We start from the raw sequence: 15,688 nt of genomic DNA, 5'->3' as shown, positions 1-15,688 counted from the left end.
CCTCATGACCTCTGCTCCTATACTTGGCGGCCACCCCCTAAACGGTCAGCGCGGCCCTGGTCACGGACTGAGAAGAACAAGCCCACACCAAGGAGAAGACTGTAGTGCCTGCGCCTCCCGAGACCGTGCCCGAGCCTCTTGAGGCTGCCCAGCCGCCTCCCAAGGACCCCCTCTGGAGGCCCCTCCCGAGGCCCCTCCTACAGAGGATCCTAAGGAGCAGCCTCGCGAGCCTACCACACCCTGCGTCGAGGGCCCTGCACCAATATGCCTCATCGAGCACCCCATGTACTTCATCAGCATGGTGTTGTCGGACGCCCGCGGGCGCTATCCCATGCAGCAAAAGCTCCTCCTTTCACTCCTCCTGACCTTGAGGAAGCTGCATCACTACTTCCAGGGCCATCCCGTCTAGCTGATCATGTCTTACCCGCTGGAGCAAGTACTACATAGCCCCAACGCCACCAGTCGCATTGCAGAATGGAACATCGAGCTGCAGCTCTTTGTGCTGGAGTTCCATACCACAAGGATGATCAAGGGCGCGGCCCTGGTGGACTTTACGATAGAGTGGAGGGACACTCACTAGGAGGAGCGCACGAGGAAGTATCCATGTTGCTTGGCGATGGTGTTCCTGTCGGCTGGACCATGCACTTTGATGGCGTGTTCTCACGACAGGGCGTGGGGGATGCTGTCATGCTCACTTCACCAACAAGGGACAAGTTGTACTATGTTGTGCTACTCTACTTCAAGCCCAGCGACAAGGTATCCAATTACATCGTCGAGTACGAGGGCCTCATCGCTGGCCTAAAAAATGCTCATGCCCTCGGCATCAGGCTCATCACCATCAAGGGAGAGTCACAGCTCCTCATCAACTTCTCCAACAAAAGATACAAGCCAAAGGACGAGCACATGGCTGCCTATCGGGAGGAAGTGCGCAAGCTCGAGAAGTGCTTCCTAGGCATGGAGCTCTAGCACATCCCTCGCAGTGGTAACAAGGAGGCAGACGAGGTCACCAAGCGGGCTTCCCGTCGCGAGCCTCAAGTCCTAGGTGTCTTCGAGGAGCGCCTCCTGAGGCCATCTGCAGCACCTCCTGAGGCCATTGTCATAAGGCCTCATGAGGAACTCCCACCCAGACCCGCCTCAGGTGCACCCAACTATGGCCCATCCTTAGGCGCTCACCTGCTGATGGAGCTTGAGCCACAAACCAAGAGCTGGGCTGCAAAGATCAAGGCCTACTTGGGGAGCGGTGCCCTCCCATGCCAGGTTGGGCCTTACTGCTTGAAGGATGGCGAGCTCTACTGCCAGCACCCTAATGGACTCGCCTCGTGCTTCTTCCCTGCCTAGCAAGGGCGCGACCTACTGGCCGGCATACATGGAGGAAACTGCGGACACCACTCTTCATCGTGCACACTAACCGACAAGGTCTTTTGCAGCGGTTTCTAGTGGCTCACTATGCTTCGCGATGCCAACGAGCTGGTCTAGTCATGCGAAGCATGCCAGTTCCACGACAAGCAGCGCAAGGGCTCCAAACCATCTCCCTCTCGTGGCCCCTTGTGGTCTGGGGGCTGGACATCCTGGGCCCCTTCCCCTGCACAACTGGCAGCCACCGCATCCTCTACGTTGCCATCGACAAGTTCACCAAGTGGGCTAAGGTGGAGCCCATCCGCACCATCCCAACAGGCTCGGCAGTCATGTTCATCAAGGGCCTCGTTTGCCGCTTCAGTGTCCCCGACCGCATCATCACTAACAATGGCACGTAATTCACCAGCCGCCTCTTCAAGTCATATTGCACCAGCATCGTACTCTCAAGGAACAACGACCAGGCCGACCGTGCTAATGCTGAGGTCCTCAAGGGCCTCAAGACAGGGAGCTTCACGAAAAAGATCATGGCCCGCGGCAAGGGCTGGCTTGACGAGCTTCCTTCCGTATTGTGGTCAATTCGCACGGCCACCACCAAGCCTACCAGTGAAACACCATTCTTCCTCATCTACGAGGCTAAAGCTGTCCTCCCCACCAAGCTCAAGCACGGGTCCCTGCAAGTCCTTGCCTTTGACGAGGCTCAGCGGAACGGACTACAGGAAGCTGATTTGCTCCTCCTCGAGGAGGCATGCCGTGAGGCTGCCATCTGAGCAGCACGATATTAGCAGGCGTTGCACCGCTACCACGGTGGCAACATACGCCCCCGTATGCTTGAAGTTGGTGATCTTGTCCTGTGACAGATCCTCTCCAAAGAAGGACTCCACAAGCTCCCACCCATGTGGGAAGGCCCCTTCATGGTGGTGCACGTTTCCCAACTTGGTGTGGCGCGTCTGGAAAAGGATGAGGGTGTTATGATACATAACAAATGGAACATCCAACACCTCCGCAAGTTCTATGTGACCTCATGGATACGAGCAAAGTGGAGTTGTACACGCTCTGTAGCCTCCTCTGCGTTGCCATTGGCCATAAGAGATCCCGCCCATAACATAGTGGAACCCCATGTGCAGTCATGGTGGGACGACTACCTAAGGGGCCTCCTGGCCATCACATCCTCAAGCTGCCCATGCCCATCATGGCAGCATGTATATTTTGTTATGTAATGATCATTTCATGCATCAGTAAAGCTTCATTTTCTAAGTATTAGAAATGCTTTTTATGAAGTTCCCTCAGGAGGCACACGTGCTCACGATCTCCCTCTGCGTATCACATGGGTAGGGGCCAGACACGGAAAGCGCAGGTTTACACCCAGAGGGGGTGAATGGGAGATTTTTAGAAATTCGTCAAACTCATGAATTTGACGAAGATCGAAGTGAAGAAATAGAGACACAAGGGAAACTAAATCGTCATAGAATCAGAGTACATGCAATTAGAATATGTAAGAGTGAACAACATGCAATCTACGTTGATACACGCATGAAGAATATGAACTAAGGAAACGAAAGATAGCGTGATGAAATTCTTCAGCTCAAATTCGTCAAAGCATAGCTCACAAATTCTTCAGCGGCATAATAAAGTAAGAGAGGTTGAGGAATTTGAAACCAGGTAGGCTCGATGAAGACAATGGAATTTGGTAGACCAATTCCTGTTGCTACATCAACTATACGTCTGGCTGAGACGGCTGAGTCGCAACTCAGAGGACATACAGTCCTCACTGTATTCATCTTGAGCTAAGGTCACTTGGTCCTCGCACAATCACTCGTGGTAAGTCTTCAAGGTAGACTTCCCAAACCTTCACATACTTGTTCACTAGCACACCACGATGACTCTTGGCGTACTCAGAACTTGACGCCTAACCATCTGGAAGAATGACAGTCTTCAAAGGTAACATGCATCGGATCACACAGATCAATCTCTTCAGTGATGCTCAGTTACTTTGGCTTTGGTTATTTCCTCACTTAGGATCCACCAGCCTGCTCAAGGCGTCTGGACCATTCCTCTCGTGGTCGTTTGCGGTCTGGGGGCTGGACATCTTGGCTCCGTTCCCACGAGCGCCCGGGGGCTACCACTACCTCTACGTCGCCATCAACAAGTTCACCAAGTGGGAGGAGGTGGAAGCCGTCTGCACCATCCTGGCCGGCTAGGCAGTCAAGTTCATCAAGGGCCTCATGAGCCGCTTCGGGGTCCCTAATCGTATCATCACTAACAACGACTCGCAGTTCACTAGTAACCTCTTCAAAACGTATTGTGCTAACCTTGGAACGCAGATATGCTACGCCTCGGTGGCACACCCCAGGAGCAACGGCCAAGGTAAACGCGCCAACGCAGAGGTCCTAAGAGGCCTCAAGACAAGAACTTTCAAGAAGAAGCTCGAGCCCTGCGGCAGGGGCTGGCTCGACAAGCTCCAGTCCATGTTGTGGTCGATCCGCAACACCGTCACCAGACTGTCGGCGTCCTGGGAATGGGGGTACCCCGACTTGCCTTCCTGCGGCCCACGACATGGCTCCGACAACGGCCTGGTATGGCCCAACTTCAGCAACAACAATCCAAGACCCTCGCGAGGGGCCAAGACTCACGAGGCGAACGACACCAAGACCTCCCTAGGGGGGGGGCTCACGTGGCTGGCTCCCTAGGAGCAGAGATATCAAGGCAGGGTGCACCTCGCGACGTTCACATGATGTGAGCCATGACGACCAAGGCCAGGCGGGCGCCAGCGGGCGCAGTGTACCACTTTCCTCTTTAGTGCTAAGGAGGCAAGGGCAGGTGCGTAGTCCTGAGGAATCAAGCAAAGGTTTCCATATCGGTGCAACAAGACCAAGACTGCCAGCACAGCAGGATAAAGGTCATCGCGGAGCCCACCGCGGTGTCACCACTAGAGCCTTTTGCAGGCGAAGACTACTTTTGTCAGGATAGCTTGTACTAGTTTTCCCCCTTCAAATTTGGTTTTTGTGGGATCCCTTCCCGCCTACATTTGGGAAGAGGACCAAGAATACTATAAATAGGACTTAGCCATCACCATAGACGGGACGGATCATTCAGGTCACCCTCTCACTCACCAGCTCATTGAGCTTAAGAACACCTCACCTCCTGAGGTTGTTCAACCACTGTACTAGTTTATCCTCAGCCCCTCGAGGCAATCCACCACAAAGCTGGAGTAGGGTATTACACCGCAAGGTGGTCCAAACCAGGATAAATCGCAATGTCTCTTGTCCCTTGGGTTCATCGAGCAAGGTCGTGGAATCATCGAGTAGGCAGGCTGGGAGGGGAGAGTTCTTCGCACGCACCCTAGTGTTCGAACCTCGGAAGGGTCTGCGGAACCGCGAATCCGACATTTGGCGCTCCAGGTAGGGGTGTTGTTGGTGTCAAAACCGGCGGATCTCAGGTAGGGGGTCCCGAACTGTGCGTCTAAGACGGATGGTAATAGGAGGCAGGGGACGCGATGTTTACCCAGGTTCGAGCCCTCTTGATGGAGGTAATACCCTACATCCTGCTTGATTGTTCTTGATGATATGAGTATTACAAGAGTTGATCTACCACGAGATCGTAGAGGCTAAACCCTAGAAGCTAGCCTATGGTATGATTGTATGTTGTCCTACGGACTAAACCCTTCGGTTTGTATAGACACCGGAGGGGGCTAGGGTTACACAGAGTCGGTTACAAGGGAGAAGATCTACATATCCGTATTGCCTAGCTTGCCTTCCATGCCAAGGAGAGTCCCATCCGAACACGGGACGAAGTCTTCAATCTTGTATCTTCATAGTCCAACAGTCCGGCAAAAGGATATAGTCTGGCTGTCCGGAGACCCCCTAATCCAGGACTCCCTCAGTAGCCCCTAAACCAGGCTTCAATAACGACGAGTCCGGCGCATAGTATTGTCTTCGGCATTGCAAGGCGGGTTCCTCCTACGAATACTCCATGGAAGATTTTGAACAGAAGGATGGTGTCTGGCACTGCAAAACAAGTTCCACATACCACCGTAGAGAGAATAATATTTCCATAAATCTAATATGCTGACACGTTTTGACAGCATGACATCACGCCATGGCCCGGTCATTATTCAAACCGTTTTTCTCAACCAGCACCGCACATATCGAGAGGCGGTTTTCTTGACATGTCTTGTCAAAGCAGAGATCGTGTTCCCCTTATTATGGGATTCTCATCCATACGGACGTGGGTGACCCAACCGCGCCATCAATTACGGCGCTTGGGGAATAAGCGATTTTACCAGGCAAGTGGGGAGGCGCATCGCCTCTTCCGCCCTTATAAAGGGACAAAGATTCACTCTTTTCACCCATGCCTTTTTCCTCCTTGCTTACCCATTCCCGCACACTCGAGCTCTAGCGCCCAAGCTCGTGTTCTTCTTCTCAAACCACTCCAAGCATGTCCGGAGCAGGAGGCAAGTGGATGGTCTCCTCCGTCACGGAGGAGAACATCATAAAGTTACGGGAAGCCAGATATCTGGCCGCGGATATCGCGCACCGGCTGCGAGATGCAGGGCAGATCATCCCAATGCCCGAACCCTATCAGAGGGTAGTTTTTCTTACCCACTTTATCCGCAGACTGGAATTTCCTCTCCACCCGTTTGTCCGTGGGATCATGTTCCACTACGAGTTGGATTATCATGATCTGGTCCCCAATCTCATCCTCAACATCTCGGCGTTTATCGTCTTGTGCGAGGCCTTCCTCCGCATCAAGCGCCATTTCGGCCTGTGGCTGAGGACCTTCAATGTCAAACCGAAGGTGGTGGTCGGCCAGAAAGCAGAGTGCGGAGGCGCCATGGTGGGCAAGATGCCTAATGTCACCTGGCTCGAAGGCTCTTATGTGGAGACGATAAAGGGATGGCAATCGGGGTAGTTCTACATCACCGAGCTGCGCGACACCAACTGGGTGGCGGCCCCCGAAATCCGATCCGGAATCCCCACACAGCTCACCTCCTGGAAAGAGAAGGGCCTGTCCTGGGGTTCCTCGGTAGAGCTGACTGGACTCCAGACCTGCATCAAGAACATGATGAGCAAGAAAATCAAGCTCGTCAACGTGGTCCAGGTCATGCTCTTCCTTCGGATTCTTCCGTGTCAACAACGGGTATTCAACTTGTGGGAGTTCGACCCGGGGATGTCTGGAGGGTGTTGTTCAAGGGCGCCGAGGTACCTCCTTCCCTCACCGAGGACCGCGGACTCAGCGCAAAGCGCCGCGCCAATCCGGTAAGTTTTTATATTTCACAGGGTATCCATTTGCCCCAATTTAATCATGTGTGGGATCTAAGCCTTCCATGCCTTTAACAGGACTGGGTGAAGACAGCGGAGCAGATCGATTGCCCCGCCCCCTGCCAGAAGATCCTGCAGATGCTCTCCTGACGGAGATGCTGGTTCCGACACCTTACGAGGTGCCGGTGAAGAAGGCCAAGAAGAAGGCCGTGGGGACTCGAAAGGGTCTCTGGCGCAAGGTTGTATCGGACTCATCGTCCGATAACTCTAACGCGCCCTCCTCCCACGAAGACGAGGAGGAGGAAGAGGAAAGTTCTCCCCCCCCCCAGCCGGGGGAGACAAGAAAAGGAAGGCCGACCCAACCGGGGAGGCCGAAGGGTCCAAGAAGGGAAGGACCCTCCCTCCGGACTGCTCCACGACGGCCGCCTACAGCGGCGACGAGTGGCTACCCAGGGTCAAGCCCCTGGCGAAGTCGTAAGTATCCGGACACCATAGTAATTCATAGTATGTTTTACTGCACTGCTTCTCCTCATGCCGAACATGATTATGCAGTCCGTCCCGAGCTCATCTCGACGTATCTCCGTCGAGCGGTTCATTGAACTCGTCGAATATGAACAGCGGTTCTCTTCCGACCGCCTCCACCCCTTGCCCTGCGGACAACATTGAGGTGTTGTCTCACCAGGCACCAGGCCAAGGGGAGGCAGTCCTGGGGGCGCCTCGAGGTGACCTTTCGGACCCTAAGCGCAAAGGGAGCTAGACTCCCATGGGCTCCAGGTTTGGCCCCTAGCCGAACACTGCACCAGAATCTTCGGTGGTTCCGGACTCCAGCGGGCGACCCCCCATTAAGGGGGGCAAGCCGCTCGTGCCGGTGTCCTCTGTCTATCCAGAGGCACCGGACAACTTGCTGGAAGTGCTTCGCGGTGCTTCCATCAACGAAGAGCACCGTACTATCATGAGTGTGGTGATCGAGAAAGTTCAGTCCACCAAAAACGGACTGACTGAAGCTTGCGCCAGCCTCCTAACAGGTTTTGAGGTAAGCAATCAAAATATAAGAAAATATTACCGCATAGATAGTAGCCCCTGATGCTTTGTTCGGCGTTCGAGTAGAAAGGCCGAATAGAGGATCAAATGATGACTCAGGAGTCTAATCAGAATATATCTATGTGTATGTGCAGGCTTCACTGCTGGCCGCTGCCGCACGTACTGCGGAGGTCTCTCTGCTGAAGCAGGACCTGGAGCGGTCCGAGAACGAGCTTGGCCTTACCAAGAGGCAGCTCGAGGAGAGCAAAGGTAAGCAATACCTTGTCTATATAAAATAAAAGAAGTTCGGTTGTAAAGTAATAGGATCATCATGAATTTTCCAGGGGCCACGACCGAAGTGGCGACCCTGAAGAGGCGTTGCTCGAAGCCGAAGACAAAGCGGCCAAGGAGCGCATTGAGCCGGAGAAACAAGAAGCCCGAGTTGGCGAGGTGCAGCAAGAGCTCGAGGCTCTCGCCAAAAAGCACGAGCCCTTGGAGCTTGACTCTAAGACGCGAGAGTCCGAGTTCGCGCAGGTGCTTGAAAGCGTCTGGAGCGCCCAGGCCAAAGCCCACAAGGCCCTCCAGGAGATTGATGCGGTGAAGAAGATAGCAGCGGGTAAGGCATTCATTATGCAAAGCAAGCATATGGAGGAAACTTTCCTTTTACTTACCCGAATTCGGAGCTCTCCAGGGGCGTTCGCAGATCTTCCCCGCAGTGCACTGGATGCCGTGGAGTTTTACCGAGCTCAGGAGGGGAGCTCGACGGAAAAGTTGTTCTAGTCTTAGTATACTGGGACCGAACACCCCGTGCCCTTGAGCAACCAGCTGAAGCAATTGGTCAAGCTTCACAAGGCGGCCGAACAGGCCATGAGGGGCCTTATAGTCCGGATGTGGCCTGGCGAGCCCCTGTCCGGCAGCTACTTTGGTCTTGTGAGGCGGCTGGTGGATGCCTGCCCATGGCTTGAAGTTATAAAGCAGTCTGTCTGCATCGAGGGTGCGCTCAGAGCTTCTGCCCGGGCGAAGGTGCACTGGGCGAAGCTGGATGCCATGAAGCTGGTGAAGGAGGGGCTGCCGGGGCGCAAGGAGCATTGCTGCCCCGAAATGTATTATGATAGTGTCCTGAAGGGTTCCCGCCTAGTGGCGGATGAGTGTGCCAAGGATGTAATTTTTGAATGAACATGCTCATGTGATCATGTAATATGAAACGAGTTCATTTGCGCCATGCGACGCTTTTTTAATTTAAAATATTACCTTCTGTGCGGCCGTTTATAAAATCTGAGAGTTGGCCAGTCGGCGGCTTCTGCCCCCATGTAACTAGTACTGGGGTGTTCGGGATAAACCTGAGCACTCTTTACCCCAATTTTGGGTCCTTCAAGGGAGGTTTTCAGCGCAACGAACCAGGCAATTGGACTATAATGCTTTATCACTCACTTAGCCATAGAAGTCTACAATTTTAAATTTTGGCGAAGCCCTTGGTATTCGGAAGGCCGAATTTGGGGCACTATACACGCCTCAGCCGGACAAGGCCGACTCCTCGCCTGAAGCGGAAAAAGTCTCTCGCCTTATCATGATAGTTAGTTTTCGGCTTTCTCTACCAAGGTGCTCGTCCGGAAGAACCGGGACACAATCGCAGTGGTTCTCCCACCGCTACCTTAGCCGATATAGCAGAATGTAAGGTACCAAAGCATGGGAGCCGGGCAAACCCAACTGTTGACCCAAGACATGATTCGGAGCTGATGCATATAATGCTACAAGTGCGGGGTGCCGCACTGTCGAAAGTGTTCGGACTTCTTGCGCCGTATTATGGGGTAAACGAAAGCCCCTGGCGTACTGACCGTACCTGAATTTATGGGTGCGGATTGTCGTAAATGGACAAAAAGGAAAAAAAGAATGAATAATGCAATAATAGACTAATGCTATGCATTGTTATTTAAATAATACATCAAAGCGTACTGGTACGGATAGTGCAATAAGCAGAAAGTAGGACTATTCGAAATGTCCTATCCAAGGGAAAGCTGCGTATGGATAGTAGAAAGCGGGTATTATTATTAGAGACCACCTGGGGGTTCCCGTGTACATCTTAGCTTCTTGCCGCCTTGGTTGTTCCTTCCCGTAATGTGTCCGGCAATCATACTGCCGGAAAGGGCTTCCAGAGAGTTAGGCCTTGAAAAAGAAAAGAAATGATAAAGATATACAACCCCTAGGGTGTTAGGCCGCATTGACGGACGTGCCCTGATCATGCCCCGCCTATGTCCATGGTATTTTCAGAGCGTAATTATGTACGTGCGGCACGGATTTCATCGCTTGACTGGGACTGGGACGAGGGACGAATTGCTAGGCGAGCTCTGAACGTGCCAGACGATCCTGTTGCAGTTTACTCCGGACAAGCTTGAAGGTGTTCGGGGGCTGTATCGCCGAATTAGTGGTTTGCCTTGAAAGGCTGCTTTGTGCTTCTGCTGCTAGGGCTACAGTGTGCTCTTCCGTGCGGAGCGAGCGTTCTGTATTTCCATTCACTGTTTTGACCCCCCGAGGTCCTGGCATCTTGAGCTTGAGGTATGCGTAATGCGGTACTGCATTGAATTTTGCAAATGCAGTTTGTCTGAGGAGTGCATGATAGCCACTGCGAAACAGGATGATGTCGAAGATTAACTCCTCACTTCGGAAGTTTTCCAATGATCCGAAGACCACTTCCAGTGTGATTGAGCCCGTGCAATGGGTCTCTACACCTGGGATGACGCCCTCAAAGGTGGTTTTGGTTGGTTTGATCCTCAAGGGATCGATGCCCATTTTTCGCACTGTATCCTGATAGAGCAGGTTTAGGCTGCTGCCGCTGTCCATAAGGACTCGAGTGAGGTGAAATCCGTCGATGATGGGGTCTAGGACCAGTGCGATGGATCCGCCATGACGGATACTAGTGGGGTGGTCCCTACGACCAAAGGTGATCGGGCAAGCAGACCATGGGTTGAACTTTGGGGCGACGGGCTCCATCGCATAGACGTCCGTTAGTGCACACTTCCGCTCCCTCTTGGGAATGTGGGTTGCGTATATCATGTTCACCGTCTTCACTTGTGGAGGGAACCCCTTCTGTCCTCCCATGTTCGGCGGCCGGGAATCCTCCTCGTCATCACTATGCAGCCCCTTGTCCTTGTTTTCGGCATTTAACTTGCCGGCCTTCTTGAACACCCAGCAATCTATGTTGGTGTGATTGGCTGGCTTGTTGGAGGTGCCGTGGATTTGACACGAGCGATCCAGTATGCGATCCAAACTGGATGGAGCCGAAGTACTTCTTTTAAATGGCTTTTTCCGCTGACCGGATCTAGAGCCTCTGAATCCGGCATTGACTGCCGTATCCTTTGTGTTATCGCCGTTGTTGTGGCGCTTTGGTCTGTTATGATGTTGTCTGCCGTTGGCATCTTTGGTATCCGAAGTGCCCGGGTTCCTCGATGTGTTATTGCTGTGAGCCAGCCAGCTATCCTCGCCCGCGCAAAAGCGGGTCATGAGTGTCGTGAGGGCTGCCATAGACTTCGGCTTCTCCTAGCCAAGGTGGCGGGCAAGCCATTCATCACGGATGTTGTGCTTGAATGCCGCTAGGGCCTCTGCGTCCGGACAGTCGACAATTTGGTTTTTCTTAGTTAGGAACCGAGTGCAGAATTGTTTGGCCGATTCCCCTGGCTGCTGAGTTATATGGCTCAAGTCATCAGCATCCGGTGGTCGCACATAAGTGCCCTGGAAGTTGTCAAGGAATGCATCTTCTAGATCCTCCCAACTGCCGACGGAGTCTGCTGGCAAGCTATTCAGCCAATGTCGAGCTGGTCCCTTGAGTTTTAGTGGGAGGTATTTGATGGCATGTAGATCATCACCGCGAGCCATGTGGATGTGAAGGAGGAAATCCTCAATCCATACAGTGGGATCTGTTGTACCATCATACGATTTGATATTTATGGGTTTAAAACCCTCCGAGAATTCGTGATCCATAACTTCATCAGTGAAGCATAGGGGGTGTGTGGCGCCTCTGTGTCGGGCTATATCACGACGCAGTTCATATGAGTCTTGTCTGATGTATTCGGCCCGGTCGGATTTGCCTTTGGTGTATCCGGCGTGACGATCATCGTCCCGCGTTGGCGCACGCGCCCGTGACCCGTATATTGACCTTGCGAGTTTTGCCTTACTGTCCAATGCGTCTCGCAGGTCCCGTGTGTTGCCCCGGGCCTTGGTATTTTTGATTGAGTGGCGGCGGGGTGCAGGCTAAAACGCCTCTCTGGCTCGGCCACGCGGTGGCCGGTTAGCCGCATCGTACACTGGTGATGGAGGTTTCAATGCTTCCTTCTCGAGGTGAGGTAGCAACCTGTGTTTTGGATAACTCTTGGAGGGGCACTCGAGTTCGTATTCCTCGGCCGCAAGGACTTCGGTCCATCTGTCTGCTAGCAAGTCTTGATCAGCTTGAAGCTGTTGTTGCTTTTTCTTCAGGCTATTTGCTGTGGCCATAAGCTGGCGCTTGAAGCGCTCCTGCTCAATGGGGTCCTCAGGCACGATAAATTCTTCATCGCTGAGGCTCGCCTCGTCTTCGGAGAGAGGCATGTAATTGTCCTCCTCCGGTTCTCCATCTGCTGCCTGCTTGTTCATCCTCCGGCTCTACATCGTGCTGGAGGGGATTGTGGTTGTCTTCGGCACTATCCGGAGTGTTATTACCACCTGTGCTGGTATCACTACTTTTGTTGTGGCAGGACTTAGAGCAGCGCCGCTGACGTCGGCGCTTGGGTTGCTTCTTGGAGGGGTCATCCTCCGCTATCTTGTCGCCATTGCCTTCTTTAGGGGTGTCCACCATATATATGTCGTATGATGTGCTATCGGTCCAGCGCCCTGTGGGCGGTGGTTCCTTCTTGTCTCCTGCATCGTCGTCCATACCGTCGATGTCTTCGGAGTCGAAGTCGAGCATGTTGGTTAAATCGTCGACAGTGGCTACTAAGTGGGTGGTGGGTGGGCTGTGAATTTCTTCGTCGTCCGGATCCCATTCTAGCCGGACATAGTTCGGCCAAGGTTCTCCTGACAGGGAGAGAGACCTTAATGAATTAAGCACATCGCCGAAGGGCGAGTGCTGAAAGATATCCGTGGAGGTGAACCCCATGATCGGCGCCCAGTCGGATTCGACTGGCACGAATGTAAGCGGCTCGGAGTCCATGGCCGGAGGATCCGGTGGTTCGGCGACATGGCTCTCGTAAGGGGTGAAGTCAGTATCCGGCTCCATCGCCACTGAGAGTGTGGCCTCCATGGCGGGGTCTATCCCTCCATCCTTGGATGGCGCAATTTGCTTCAGATTGAAGGCCGGAGTAGTTGCAGATGTGATCTCCCGAACACTGTCCGACGGTAGAGTTACGTCGTGCTCGTCGTGACTGTGCGGCGCACCTGACACGGGCTCGAATCCGTCGAAGATCAAGTCTCCACGGATGTCGGCGGTGTAGTTTAAGTTTCTAAATCTGACCTGATGGCCGGGGGCGTAGCTCTCGATCTGCTCCAGATGGCCAAGCAAATTGGCCCGCAGTGCGAAGCCGCCGAATACAAAGATCTGTCCGGGGAGGAAAACCTCACCCAGGGCCGCATCGCTACCGATGATCGAAGGAGCCATCAAGCCTTATGGTGACGACACAGTGGAACTCTCAATGAATGCACCAATGTCGGTGTCAAAACAGGCGGATCTCGGGTAGGGGGTCCCAAACTGTGCGTCTAAGGTGGATGGTAACAGGAGGCAGGGGACACGATGTTTACCCAGGTTCGGGCCCTCTTGATGGAGGTAATACCCTACGTCATGCTTGATTGTTCTTGATGATATGAGTATTACAAGAGTTGATCTACCACGAGATCATAGAGGCTAAACCTTAGAAGCTAGCCTATGGTATGATTGTATGTTGTCCTACGGACTAAACCCTCCGGTTTATATAGACACCGGAGGGGGCTAGGGTTACACAGAGTCGGTTACAAGGGAGGAGATCTACATATCTGTATTGCCTAGCTTGCCTTCCATGTCAAGGAGAGTCCCATCCGGACACGGGACGAAGTCTTCAATCTTGTATCTTCATAGTCCAACAGTCCGGCCAAAGGATATAGTCCGGCTGTCCAGAGACCCCCTAATCCAGGACTCCCTCAGGTGTGTTGAAGCCTCTTTTCCGTCGCTCGACCCTCCGCCGCTCCACCACCCTCATGGCTGATGCTCGTTGAGCCTGTGCCGAGCATCGAGCCGCTCTCGCCGCTCGCTTCGCCCAGACAGCGCCCGTCGGTGAACCTCCCCGTCATTGTCCATCTCCTGCCACCAATGCCGCCACCGGCCCGGCGGGGCATGAGCAACAAGCTTCGTCACAGCACCCCTCCGTGTAGTCGGATGGATGCACCACCACCTCGTCGCTCACTCCGGCTGGCTCGTCGTCTCATGCTTTCCGCGGGTCGGCGGACGCTCAGGCCGCGCTACTCATGGCGCGCGAGCTCCTGCGCTACCGCCCCGTCAATGACTTCTACAAGGACTGGCTGGACCGCATCACCGAGCTTGTCAGGACGGCTGGGGGCTCCCCTACACCATCCCTCTCGCTGCCTCCCCCACCGCCCGCTGCGGGCGACATAGCCCATGGAGTGCCTCCACCAGCTCCCCGTCAGGACGTCGCCCTCGGTCCAAGACGATCAGCCCCATGGCGTGACCCACCGTGCAGGGTGCCCGCGCACGGAGAAGAAAGCTGCCAGGAGGTCCAGCGGCCGCAAGAAAGTGCCCCACCGCTGCCTGCACCACCGCGTCAAGACTGTGTGCTGCCTACGGTGGCGGTACGTGTGTGCCAAGACCAGGATCCACCTCCACGATGGGCTCCCGTGACCATCGCGGGCTGCCGTGCCTTTACTCCCGAGCTACACAGCGTCGTCTGGCTAGGCAAGTTCAAGCCCGACCTGCCTCCACGCTACGACGGTACCCCTGACCCTGCTGAGTTCCTGCAGCTCTACGAGCTGAGCATCTGTCGGCGTTCTGGGAACGGGGGTCCTCAGACTTGCCTGGCTGCGGCCCACGGCATGGCTTTGCGAGCGGGACCATACGGCCCATCTTCACCAGCAAGGACTCAAGACCCTCGCAAGGGGCCAAGCCTCGCGAGGCCGACGACAAAAGACCTCAGGAGCGGCCTCGCCAGGCTGGCTCCCGAGGGGCGGAGAGATCAAGGCCAGGCAAACCTTGTGAGGTTCCAATGACGCGAGCCATGACGACCAAGGCCTGGCGGGCGCCAGGCAGGTGCCAGCGCACAGTGTCCTTGTTTCCTCTTTGGTGCTAAGGAAGCAGGGAGAGGCGCGGAGTACCGAGGCGCCAAGCAAAGGTTTCCATATCGGTGGAACGAGTCCAAGACCAGCAGGACAAGACGGAGGTCACCGTGGAGCCCAAGATGGCGTCACCACCAGAGCCTTTGGCAGGCGAAGACTCCTTTTGTCAGGATAAGTTGTACTAGATGTCCCCTTTCAAATTGGCCGTTGTTGGCTCCCTTCCCGCTCAATATTTGGGGAGAGGACCAGGGCCTCTACAAATAAGACTAGCCACCACTGTAGCTAAGGGGGCGGCTCATCAAGGAGGGGATCGATCCGAGCACCCACAAGTCCACAAGTCCACCAAGCACAAGAACACCTCTCGTCAGGAGGCCGTTCTCCCCCTTGTACTGTTCATCCTCAACCCAACAGGCAATCCACCACCACACACTGGAGTAGGGTATTACACCACAATGGTGGCCCGAACCGGTATAAATCTTGTGTCCCTTGTGTTGCGAGTTCGTCGAGTTATCCCGTAAGATCTTAGCAAAGCTAGGGACGCAGATCGGTAGGGGGAGATCTTCGCGCGCATCCCAGTGTTTGAACCTCGAGGGTTTTGCCGGAACCCGTGATCCGACATTTGGCGCGCCAGGTAGGGTTGCGCCGAAGCTTCCCTTCCGTCGCTCCGCGTCTCGTTGCTTCATCGTCTCCATGTCGGACGCTCGCCGCGCTCGCGTTTCACGCGGGCTGCCCTCGCCGCCCGCGTTGCTAAGACAGCCCCTGTCGGCGGT

The sequence above is a fragment of the Triticum dicoccoides genome, chromosome 3A (genome assembly GCF_002162155.2).
Source record: "Triticum dicoccoides isolate Atlit2015 ecotype Zavitan chromosome 3A, WEW_v2.0, whole genome shotgun sequence".
NCBI classification, from domain to species: domain Eukaryota; kingdom Viridiplantae; phylum Streptophyta; class Magnoliopsida; order Poales; family Poaceae; genus Triticum; species Triticum dicoccoides.
This window is presented reverse-complemented; position numbering follows the sequence as displayed.